Here is a 12457-nt window from a genome sequence, read left to right as displayed (position 1 = left end):
AAACTACTATTAGTATTCTTTTCTTAAAAAAAAACTTTTCGGTTCAGGGGTACATGTGAAGGTTTGTTATATAGGTAAACTCGTTTGACAGGGGTTTCTTGTGTAGATTATTTCATCACTCAGGTATTAAGTCCAGTACCCAATAGTTATCTTTTCTACTCCTCTCCCTCCTCCCACCCTGAAATAGGTATCAGCGTCTGTTGTTTCCTTCTTTGTGTTCATAAGTTCTCATCACTTAGCTCCCACTTATAAGTGAGAATATGCAGTATTTGGTTTTCTGTTCCTGCATTAGTTTGCTAAGGATAATAGCCTCCAGTTCCATCCATATTTCTGCTAAAGACATGATCTCATTCTTCTTTATGGATGCATAGTATTTCGTAGTGTATATGTACCACATTTTCTTTATCCAGTCTCCCATTGACGGGCATGTAGGTTGATTCTATGTCTTTGCTATTGTGAATAGGGCTGCAATGATCATACCTGTGCACATGTCTTTATGGTAGAATGATTTGTATTTCTCTTGGTAAACACCCAGTAATGGGATTGCTGGGTTGAATGGAGTTCAGCTTTCAGCTCTTTGAGGAATTACCAATGAGGAATTCACAATAGTTAGGCTAATTTGCTCTCCTACCAACAGTGAATTAAGTGTTCCTTTTTCTCTACAACCTCACCTGCATCTGTTATTTTTTAACTTTTAAATAATAGTCTTCAAACTGGTGTGAGATGATATCTCATTGTGGTTTTGATTTGCATTTCTCTAATGATCAATGATATTCAGCTTTTTTTCATATGCTTATTGGTTGCATGTGTGTCTTCTTTTGAAAAGTGTTCATCTCCTTTGCTCACATTTTATTTTTTTCCTTATAAATTTAAGTTTCTTATAGATGCTGGATATTAGACCTTTGTCAGATGCATAGTTTGCAAAAATTTTCTCCCATTCTGCAGGTTGTCTGTTTAATCTGTTGATAGTTTCTTTTGAAATGCAGAGGCTTTTAAGTTTAATTAGATCCCATTTGTCAATTTTTGCTTTTGTTGTGCTTGCTTTTGGGGTCTTATCATAAAATCTTTGCCCATTTCTATGCCCAGGTACTGCCTAGGTTGTCTTCCAGGATTTTTATAGTTTTGGGATTTATATTTCAGTCTTTAATCCATCTTCAATTTATTTTTGTGTATGGTATAAGGAAGAGGTCCGTCTTCAATTTGCCAGCACCATTTACTGAATAGGGAGTCTTTTCCCCATTGCTTTTGTCAGTTTTGTGGAAGACCAGATGGTGGTAGGTGTGTGGCCTTATTTCTGGGCTCTCTGTTCTGTTTCATTGGTCTAGGTCCCTGTTTTAGTGCTAGTATCATACTGTTTTCATTACTGTAGCCCTGTAATATAAGTTGAAGTGAGGTAATGTAATGCCTCTGTGTTTTTTTGTTTGTATTTTTGCTTAGGATTGCCTTGGCTATTTGGGCTTTTTTGACTCCGTATGAGTTTTTAAATAGCGTTTTCTCATAGTTCTGTGAAAAATGGCACTGTTAATTTTATATAAATAGTACTGAATCTGTACATTGCTTTGGGCAGTATGACCACTTTAATGATATTGATTTTTCCTATCCACGAGCATGGGATGTTTTCCATCTGTTTGTGTCCTCTCTGATTTCTTTGAGGAGTGTTTTGTAATTCTCATTGCAGAGATCTTTCACCTCCATGGTTAGCTGTATTCCTAGGTAGTTTATACTTTTTGTGGCAATTGTGAATAAGATCGCCTTTTTGGTTTGGCTCTTGGCTTGGCTGTTGTTGGTATAGAGGAATGTCACTGATATTTGTGCATTGATTTTGTATCCTGAAATTTTGCTGAAGTTTTTTATCAGCTGACAGAGCTTTTAAAGGTCCAAGACTATAAGGTTTTCTAGATATAGAATTATGTCATCTGCAAACAGAGATACTTTGACTTTCTCTCTTTCTATTTGGATGCCATTTCTTTCTTTTCTCTGCCTATATTCTATGATTTTTAATTTCACTTTTTCAAAATTTTCAAATTTCTTCTCTGTGCCAATCTAGATAATCTCTTCTGATGCATGTTTGAGCTTATTAATGTTTCCATTATCTCTACCTAAGCTATTTAATCTATCCATTGCATGTATGATTTGAAGAATCCTGTTTGTAATTTCCAGAGGTTATTTTTGATAATTTAAATAATATGCCTATTTGTTTGGGGGGGCTTGTTTCTCATCTTTTCTTCCTTTTTACATTTTTATCTTTATTCCACTGAATTTTTTGATATATATTTTATATTCTATATCCAAAGATTACACTTTCCAAAGATGCTGGGTGTCTAAGGCTTCTCATTTTCCTTTGTTGTAGCATATTTACTTTTGTCTGGACTTATTTTATACTGTGTATCAATATTTGATATGCTTTATATGTAGGAATTTTGTACAATCATTTTACTGCTATGTTGCTTTTGTTCCTGCTTGACATCCCAAGGATCTTCAAACTATAAATGTAGACAATAAACTCATGAAAAAGCAGATCTTTTGTTGTAATTGCATGGGTAGATATTCTCCATCCAGAGCTCAAAATAGGCAAACTTTTTTGCTTATGATATCCCTCTTCTGGCATTATTCTGGCATCTCAGTTTCAGTTCTGTTTTTTGACTTTTTTATGGAATCTTCACGCCCCACCCCCACCAAGCCCTCAATTTCTATATCCATGCAATCATCAAGATCAAAATTCTAGAATACATAGAGTAGTGCAAATTCCCAGTTTAGACAAAAGTTCACTTTCAACTAACCATGTTAATTTTTAGCTTCTTCATTTTTGATCCCTGGATATTTCTGTTACTCTCTTGTGAGCTCATTCAGGCAATTAAGAGGATATTTATAATGCTTTTATTTGGCATTTATAAGTGTCTTTTACATGAGACTATTTGCATTATTCATTCCACCATGTAGTTGAATAATATCTTTCTGTGCGTGTGTGTGCATGTTGTAATAGAACATTTTTCTGATTAAGATAGCTAGCATGAATTTAACTTATAGAAATAAATTACCACAGCTCATGTATACTAACATGTATTATTTGCTCTAAGTGTATGTAGGATATGGATTACATGTGCTACGTGAAGAACACACTTTTTCTCAATTGATGCTTTGCAAAAGGTTTAAAGTATAATGACTTCTTCCTTTAGATATAGTTATTCCACAGGAAATCTACAAATTGCAGTGGTTTATAACAAGTATAAAAGACAAATTGACTTAAATGTCACTTTGAATCTTATTTACAGTATTTTAAAGATAAATTGTTTCTTCATTTAGGAATGAATCATTCATGCATTTCTAAGGAAACCTTTGTTTGGTTGGTAGGCACTGATTATCTATGGAGCAACATCTATAAAACTAATACACAGAAAAGATTACCAGTAATTTGGGCTCCAGGAAAAATAATAATTTTTAAAGTCTTTTATGGATAGTATAAAAAAGAGTATTTGAACACCTATGCAATGTCTAAACTCATTTAAAAGAATTAGAACATGGTACTGGTACCACAACAGAGACATAGATCAATGGAACAGAACAGAGCCCTCAGAAATGATGCCGCATAGCTACAACTATCTGATCTTTGACAAACCTGACAAAAACAAGAAATGGGGAAAGGATTCCCTATTTAATAAATGGTGCTGGGAAAACTGGCTAGCCATATGTAGAAAGCTGAAACTGGATCCCTTCCTTACACCTTATACAAAAATTAATTCAAGATGGATTAAAGACTTAAATGTTAGACCTAAAACCATTAAAATCCTACAAGAAAACCTAGGCAATACCATTCAGGACATAGGCGTGGGCAAGGACTTCATGTCTAAAACACCAAAAGCAATGGCAACAAAAGCCAAAATCGACAAATGGGATCTCATTAAACTAAAGAGCTTCTGCACAGCAAAAGAAACTATCATCAGAATGAACAGGCAACCTACAGAATGGGAGAAAATTTTTGCAACCTACTCATCTGACAAAGGGCTAATATCCAGAATCTACAATGAACTCAAACAAATTTACAAGAAAAAAACAAACAACCCCATCAAAAAGTGGGCAGAGGACATGAACAGACACTTCTCAAAAGAAGACATTTATGCAGCCAGAAAACACATGAAGAAATGCTCATCATCACTGGCCATCAGAGAAATGCAAATCAAAACCACAGTGAGATACCATCTCACACCAGTTAGAATGGCCATCATTAAAAAATCAGGAAACAACAGGTGCTGGAGAGGATGTGGAGAAATAGGAACACTTTTACACTGTTGGTGGGACTGTAAACTAGTTCAACCATTGTGGAAGTCAGTGTGGCGATTCCTCAGGGATCTCGAACTAGAAATACCATTTGACCCAGCCATCCCATTACTGGGTATATACCCAAAGGACTATAAATCATGCTGCTATAAAGACACATGCACACGTATGTTTATTGCGGCACTATTCACAATAGCAAAGAGTTGGAACCAACCCAAATGTCCAACAAAGATAGACTGGATTAAGAAAATGTGGCACATATACACCATGGAATACTATGCAGCCATAAAAAATGATGAGTTCGTGTCCTTTGTAGGGACATGGATGAAACTGGAAAACATCATTCTCAGTAAACTATCGCAAGGACAAAAAACCAAACACCGCATGTTCTCTCTCATAGGTGGGAATTGAACAATGAGAACTCATGGACACAGGAAGGGGAACATCACACTCCGGGGACTGTTGTGGGGTGGGGGGAGGGGGGAGGGACAGCATTAGGAGATACACCTAATGCTAAATGGCGAGTTAATGGGTGCAGGAAATCAATATGGCACATGGATACATATGTAACAAACCTGCACATTGTGCACATGTACCCTAAAACCCTAAAGTATAATAATAAAAAAAAAAGAATTAGAACATAATGTAAGTCATAGAAAAAAACTGGCAAAGTTAATATCTTACAATGACTGCACAGAAATTTTCCAAGTGCTCCTTTACTTCTTTTCCATTTTCTTTTACTCTATTTCCATTTTCTTTTAAATCACTAATCACCTAATTTCCAAAAGCCACAGTCAATACCAAAGTCATTTACTAGCCTGATAGTCTGAGTATCATATGCCACATTATATAACTATATATGCCAATATAATCAAAATCTTAATGAAACCCAATTAAATTGTCTGTGCTGTAACTATTCAGGTATCTTGTCTCTTTATTATAGAAGTCAATCTCATTTGTTAAGCCTTTTATAAATTTGAACTAAGCCAAGGAATATTTAGCTAATAGATGTTTTATTGAGATCCTGGGAAAAAAGCAACCATTTTTTTCACTGTATTCTTAATTTTGTTTTGATTTCATTCCAATCTCCTGACTTTTTTTGTTCTGTATTGTGTTATGTAAAATGGGAGTTAGATTGATTTTTACTTTTCTGAGAAGTATTATATGCACACAAGAATAAATAAAATATATGTGTAGCTTAGTTCATTATTGATAAAAATCCATGTAACTATCACCTTCTTAAAAAGGATAACATTTCTAGTGCCCTTGAATCTTCTGTGTGTCCCTCTCCCAAATAGTACTTTCTGCAGAAATAATCACTCTCATCTCTGTGATAATATTTCCCTTATACTTTTTATTTTCATACACATTCACCATTTCAAAACACTGCTTTGGTTTGCTTGGTTTTAACCCATACTATGCATAATTATGTACCTTGCTTCTTGTGCTATACATTGTAAGGTAATTTCGTATTGTTGAATACCACTATTTGTTTTTGTAATCTACATTTTTATGTTGCTTGACTGTAACGAAATTTACTCATCCTAAGCTTGGTGAACATAACCAGGTAGACTAATTTGAAAAAAAAAAAAAAAAAAAAAAACTGCTAAGAATACGTTTATACATGTCTTCCGGTACACATGAGCAAATACTATTCTGGATTACATATACATAAAATTGAATTGATACATTACAGAATACAAATAAAATGTTCTACCTAATGTCCTCAAATGTACTAGTTTGTACATATTTTATCTACATTTTCACCTACAATTGGCATTTTCTGATTTGTTTAAATGTTAATCTGGTACTTTTTAAATGAAATCTAATTGAGTTTTAATTTGCATTTCTTGGATTCCTAAATGAGTAGAAATATTTTTCACATGTGTTTGAGAGATTTTGATTTCCTCTTTTCTATAATGCTGTTTTTTTTTTAAAAAAAAAACTTTATAAAGCATATTTGATTAATACAAAGCTAAAATTGTCTTTCAAATGTAATTATAATTTGCTGGGTTTTAGCTAAATCATTTGTAGTTAAGGCTTCTTTAAGAAGCTCAGAGCATTTTATACGGTTTAGTAAATTTAGTGTAGTACTAAAGAAATAAATTATAAAACCTAGGTGAGTGAAACTAGTTGATCTCAGAGAGCATGTGAATAAACTAGAACTGATATTCCATCAACTTAATAAAAATATGAATGATTTTGAATAACAGGCTTATGTAAGTTTATTAAAACTAGTTTGTGAAGTTTTCATAGAAAACATGTATTTTAAGTTGAATTTGAATTGGCTGGTAAAAGCATCTCATTGAACACTAGCCTTGAAGTATTTCCTTTGAAGTAGTTAGAAATGGTATGCTTGGGAAAAAAAATTCCGAGATTCCTATCATGCTACCCAATATGTTTAATAAGATGAGATTACCACAAATAATCATGGACAAAGTGATAAGAAAATAGTAGTGGAGAACATACATTAACATTTTAATACATCTGGTGAGTAGCACAGGAGTTCAAGAGGTAGTCTGTGAACAACAAAGATAAGGCGATGGATGTGTTCTTCTTTAAAGATGACTAAGATCTGTACTGTCAAAAAGAAAAAAAAAAACCCAAAATGGATAAATATGATGGATGGATAAAGATAAAGGGAGATTTTGGTTCAGGAAAACCATTTATTGAATGCTTTCTTAAAGCAAACCCTAAGCTTGAGACTTATGGCATATGCATGAGTCCTAGTTTTTAAATTATTTAAAATTGGAGAAATATTGATGTTAGGTCAATTTTTGTCTATTGTATATAGCCTGATAATACCGTAATTGACATATTATCTCTAATGTAATATCTTAAAACTGGAAGTGTCTTTCTTTTCTTCCTTTCTGCCTCCATCCCTCCCACCTGATCCCGCCCTCCTTCCCTTTTTCCCTTCCTTCCCCGGCTTGCTTTTAATTAGTTTCGTTATAATCTACCAGGTGTGGGTGGTAGGGGACATTTTCCAACACTTCTCACAGAAACTCAAATTTTAGGTTATTCTTTGCAGGAAAACAGGATCGTCATTGTTTACAAGGTTATTCCTGAGTCGCAGAAATTCTCTTTCCATATTTATTCCCTGTACTCTTCTATTCAGTCTTGCCACAACTAGACAAACAGAAAGCACAAGGGTACCCTTTCCTGCATCTAGAGGTAGAAACCTCAGCGGCACACAGTAACTGCTCCAGGTTTGTCAAATAGATGCATTAATTGTCTAAATATCAATTTTTCATGCTTAAAACAATTGTTTTAAACATTTCCTTATGTGCATTCAATCCGTATGAAGGAAATTTTCTGGCAAATATTTAATTAGTTTTATTCAAAATATCTGATTAAAGTAGCAAATGCTGTGGGGCTAGAATTATATGGCTTTTGTCTTTTTTTTTTTTTTAATGGCATTGTTGAAATGATGTTAGCAAGGTGGCAGAACAGGAGATCAGCTGCATTCTTCCACAGACCAAAGTCTCTTTGTGGAAGCTTTAGTATTTAGGCTGCAGGTTGTGAAACCCTCATGGAGTCCAAGACCTAGGCGAGGTCATTTTGAGAGTGAGGACCCACACCCAGGTGATAGATACATTAACTGTGTTTCTGAATTCAAACCTGGAAACACCCCCATTTCCTGAAGAGCATGGCTAGAGTCTAGTTTGGCCTTGAGCCTGCTACCAAATGTTACCAAGGAGTCCAAAAGGAGTCACAATAGTTCCTCGGCAGAAAGGCTCATGTGTTCATCAATATTGGTCTTGGCAGTTGACTTGAAAATTATTTTTGTAACTAGGCTCTAGCCCCACTCTGCAGCAGTCTCAGCTTAGTATTGCTTGTATAAGGACCCATCTGTGCAACTGGGACAGGCTTGCCAGCCTCTGTCCCACAGCAGATCCTGAAGGGGCCTAGTCTTAGCTCCAGAGCCCTCTTGCTAGTCAGAGAGCTATCAAAAAGCACATGGAACTTCTGGGAGACATGCCTATCTATGCCAACTGGACAGGCTTGGTAACCTTCATCCCACAGAACACCCTAAAGGAGACCTGTCTCAGCTCCAGCATCCCTTTGCTGCAACTCCAGAGTTACCTTGCATGCACAGAGAACTCCTGGGAGACAGACCAGGACAATATTCAAAACAGAAGTTTTGGAAAAGGCCTTGTCATCTCCAGCCTCTCTGTGATGTTGGAGCAATTCTGCTCATACAGGGAACTGTTGGGTGTCTTGTTGGCAGTTGCCACTGAGTTAGCTTGCCAACATGAGTCCCATGGCAGATTCTGACTTATCTTTGAAGCTTGGTTTCAGCCCCCCAAAGCTGTGGTCTGGAAGCAGTTCTACCCAGCCAGTATCCTGTCAGGATATGAACCTATCTGAGTCTCTGTGGCAGCCTTGCCAAGCTCTGTCCCTCAGTGATTCATTAAGCACCCCTGGATCTTGGCACTGGCCCTCTTGTCTGAGAACTAAGACTGGTTTGGCCTTCTAGAGACCCGGAAAAAAGCAAATTCACTACTGCTCCTTCAGGCTGACACCCTGACCTCAGTAACACTGTGGATATTGAAACATCCCTATAAATTACCTGCATCCCCTCTCAACTACAGTCTAAAAGCAGGCCTGTCTACCCAGGGACCCACTGGGAGACATGCCTATCCCCCGAAGACAGGCCTGAAAAATCTCAGTGTCAGTTGTGGACCTGAAACAACCCTGTGTCTCAGTTGTAGCTCATCTCGGCCATGGACTGGAGTGGTATGGACAACTCAGGAATTCAACTAATTACCCAACGGATGTCCTTCCAGAGACTCATAAAAAGCCAATATACCCATAGGCATACCTGGTAACAGGCCTAATGTCTGAACTCTGAAGAGGACACTCATCCTAGGGCAAGCCCCAAAGATCAAGGTCCTGAAGACAGTATAGCCCACCCAGTGATAAGGTAGGACCCACACTCACTAGGGCCCCTAAGAATAGGCCAACTGTGGTCTCCACTGTAGACCCAGCATCAGCCACAATACCTGGATTTAACCCCATTCAACTACAACCCCAGAGTCAATTTCATCAGCCCAGAGACCTTACAGGGAAGTACTTTAACTCATTGAAACTAGTCTATAGGTCTCTAAGAGAAGTTTGCTTCTTCAATTACACATATATTTATGCAAGGCTACATGGATAACAAAGATTAAGGCAAACATGACACCACCAAAGGAAACAATAAAGGCTTAATAACTGACCTCAAGGAAATAGAGTTATATAGATTGCCTGAAAAAGAATTCAAAATAATCATCTTAAACTCAAAGAGATGCAAGAAAATGCAGAGAGACAACTAAATGAAATTAGGAAAACAATGCATGATCACAATGAGAAGTTTAATAAAGAAATAGAAGTGCTTTGTCTCCTAGCTCCCAGGCTCTGAGCCCAGTTCCCGTCTCCACTGTTCCATCTCCTCCACTCCAGGAGCTCCTTGGTGACTCTATCATAGCCCCTGTTATCCCGTGACCTGCAGGTACTGGGAGATCCATAGGGAGGACAGCAGAACATCCGGAGGCCAGGAAGTGGGAGTGTTAACATTCAGGGATGTGGCCATAGAATTCTCCCCAGAAGAGTGGGAATGCCTGGACTCTGCTCAGCAGCATTTGTATAGGGATGTGATGTTAGAGAACTACAGAAACCTCGTCTCCTTGGGTCTTGCTATCTTTAAGCCAGACTTGATTGCCTGTTTGGAGCAAAGAAAAGAGCCCTGAAATTTGAAGAGACAGGAGACAGTAGCCAAACACCCAGCTGGCTCTTTTCATTTTACTGCAGAGATAATGCCAGAGCACGACATAAAAGATTCATTTAAAAAAGTGATTCTGAGAAAATATAGAAGCTGTGACCTTACTAATTTACATTTAAAGAAAGACTGCCAAAGTGTGAGTAATTGCAAGGGAGCAGAAAAGCAGTTACAATGGCCTTTATCAATGTTTGTCAACTACCCATAGCAAAATCTGTCAATGTAATAAATGTGGCAAAGCTTTTGAGTTGTGCTCAATCTTCACTGAACATAAAATTTTTAGCAGAGAAATGCTACAAATGTGAAGAATGTGGCAAAGACTGTAGGTTGTTCTCAGATTTTACTAGACATAAGAGAATTCATACTGCAGAGAGATGCTACAAATGTGAAGAATGTGGCAAAGCCTTTAAAAAGTTCTCAAACCTTACTAAACATAGAGTTCATATGGAAGAGAAACCCTACAGATGTGAAAAATGTGACAAAACTGTTACCTGCTCCTCAACCCTTCTTAAACACTAGAGAAATCATACTGGAGACAGATGCTACAAATGTGAAGAATGTGGCAAAGCCTTTAAGTGCTTCTCAGACCTTACTATTCATAAGAGAATTCATACTGGAGAGAAACCCTACAAATGTGAAGAATGTAACAAAGCCTACAAGTAGTTCTCAGACCTTGCTAAACATAAGATAATTCATACTGGAGATAAACCCTATAAATGTAATGAACTTGGAAAAGCTTTTAAGTGGTTCTCAGCCCTTAGTAAACATAAGAAAATTCATACTGTAGAGAAACCCTACATTAGCGAAGATTGTAGCAAAGCCTTTACCTGCCCTTCAACCCTTGTTAACCACAAGAGAATTCATATGGAAAAGAGACCTTACAAATGTGAAGAATGTGGCAAAACCTTTAAGTGCTTCTCAAACCTTACTAATCATGAAAGAATTCACACTGGAGAGAAACCCTACAAAATGTGGAGAATGTGGCAAAGGATTGAGCTGGTTCTCACACCTCATTAGATGTTAGCAAATGCATACTAGAGAGAAACAACATTAAATAGGATAGTTGTATAGAGCTTTTAATACAATGCCTGCCTCCAGTAAGTACTCAGTAAATGGAAGCTGCATATGTTGTTCTCTGTCTATGAAAGCTGCTTTTCAGCTTGGGGGTTGTGGACTGTGGTCAGTCTCCAGCTTGTGTATTACTTATCTGGCCTCTGCTACTCCTTTATTTGAAGTCATTCTGTCCAATAGACTAGCAGTTTTCCAAGTGTGGACACCAAGCCAGCATCCCAGCATCACCTGGGAACTTGTTTGAAATGCAGATTACTGAGATTCATTCCAGATTTACTGACTCAGGAATCCTGGGAGTGGAGATCAGACCTGTTTTAACAAGGCCTCCAGAGTATTCTGATATGCATTCAAGTTTGGGAACCACTGAAATAGACTATCACTCACCAAACCACTACCTGAGTCAGGCTTCCCTGATTGATTTTAAGACAGGCTGAAGGCAGCATGGAATATTATTGCATTAAGATAAATATCAACAACCCAGAATTGTTACACTGTTCTATGACTTATTGGTCATAAGATATTAAGCAGTTCAGTTAACTTTTCTGAGTTTCAGTTTCCTGCCCTGTCAAATGGGAATCTATCCTGTTCTGCTGCTCTTCTGCTGTGGTGTAGTAGACCTCCACAAAAAAATTAAAAATACCTTATGAAAACAGATACTTCAAAGGGGAAAAAGGAATGATAATTGCTATTGAATTTGAAATCCAGATTTGTAAATCATTTTTTCTTTTATATAATCAGTAAAAGAGATTAAAATTCAATAAACTTTGGGTAGTTTACCTGCAGGCTTTCCACTTTTACCCTTTAAAACACATGTAAAAGGCCTTGTCAATCTCCTGTACCTTTGCTCTTGACCTTATAATTTTACTCTCAACACAGCTCACACCATTTGAAGTGAAAAGAACAACAAACAAGACAAGGGAAAGAAAGGGAAATGAAGCCAGTTTAGCAGTCAGCCACTAAAATGTAGCAGCAGCCAGGTTCTTTAGGTCCCGGCCTAAAATACTGAAACACAACACTGTTCTGCCTACTGAAGATGGTATTGTTGTAATAGATTTTCCGGTTTATAAGAAAATTTAAGTTTTGTAAACTTTTATTATAAATTTAATGCCTCTAATTTCTGTCCTGCCCTGCATATACTGTCTTATATACTTGTTGAGATCTTTAAATAAGATGAACTATATCTGATAGGATTCTTTGGAACTCAAATAACAGAAAACCTAAGAAATACTGGCTTAAGAAAGAAAGAGAGAAGGGAGCAGTTGAGAAAGAGGAATAAGAAGTAGGAGGAAGAGGGAGGGAGAAAGAAAAAGGGGAAAGGAAAGGGGAAGGAAGGAAGATAATGTACTCTCT

At 36.9% G+C, this 12457-nt stretch overlaps 1 pseudogene; it reads left to right on the top strand.

The window, feature by feature from the left end:
• Window positions 1–11090, top strand: part of LOC100584009 — a 68312-nt pseudogene extending 57222 nt beyond the window's left edge.
• Window positions 11091–12457: the final 1367 nt, after the last annotated feature.

The sequence above is a fragment of the Nomascus leucogenys genome, chromosome 2, assembly GCF_006542625.1.
Source record: "Nomascus leucogenys isolate Asia chromosome 2, Asia_NLE_v1, whole genome shotgun sequence".
Taxonomy (NCBI): Eukaryota; Metazoa; Chordata; class Mammalia; order Primates; family Hylobatidae; genus Nomascus; species Nomascus leucogenys.
This window is presented reverse-complemented; position numbering and strand designations above follow the sequence as displayed.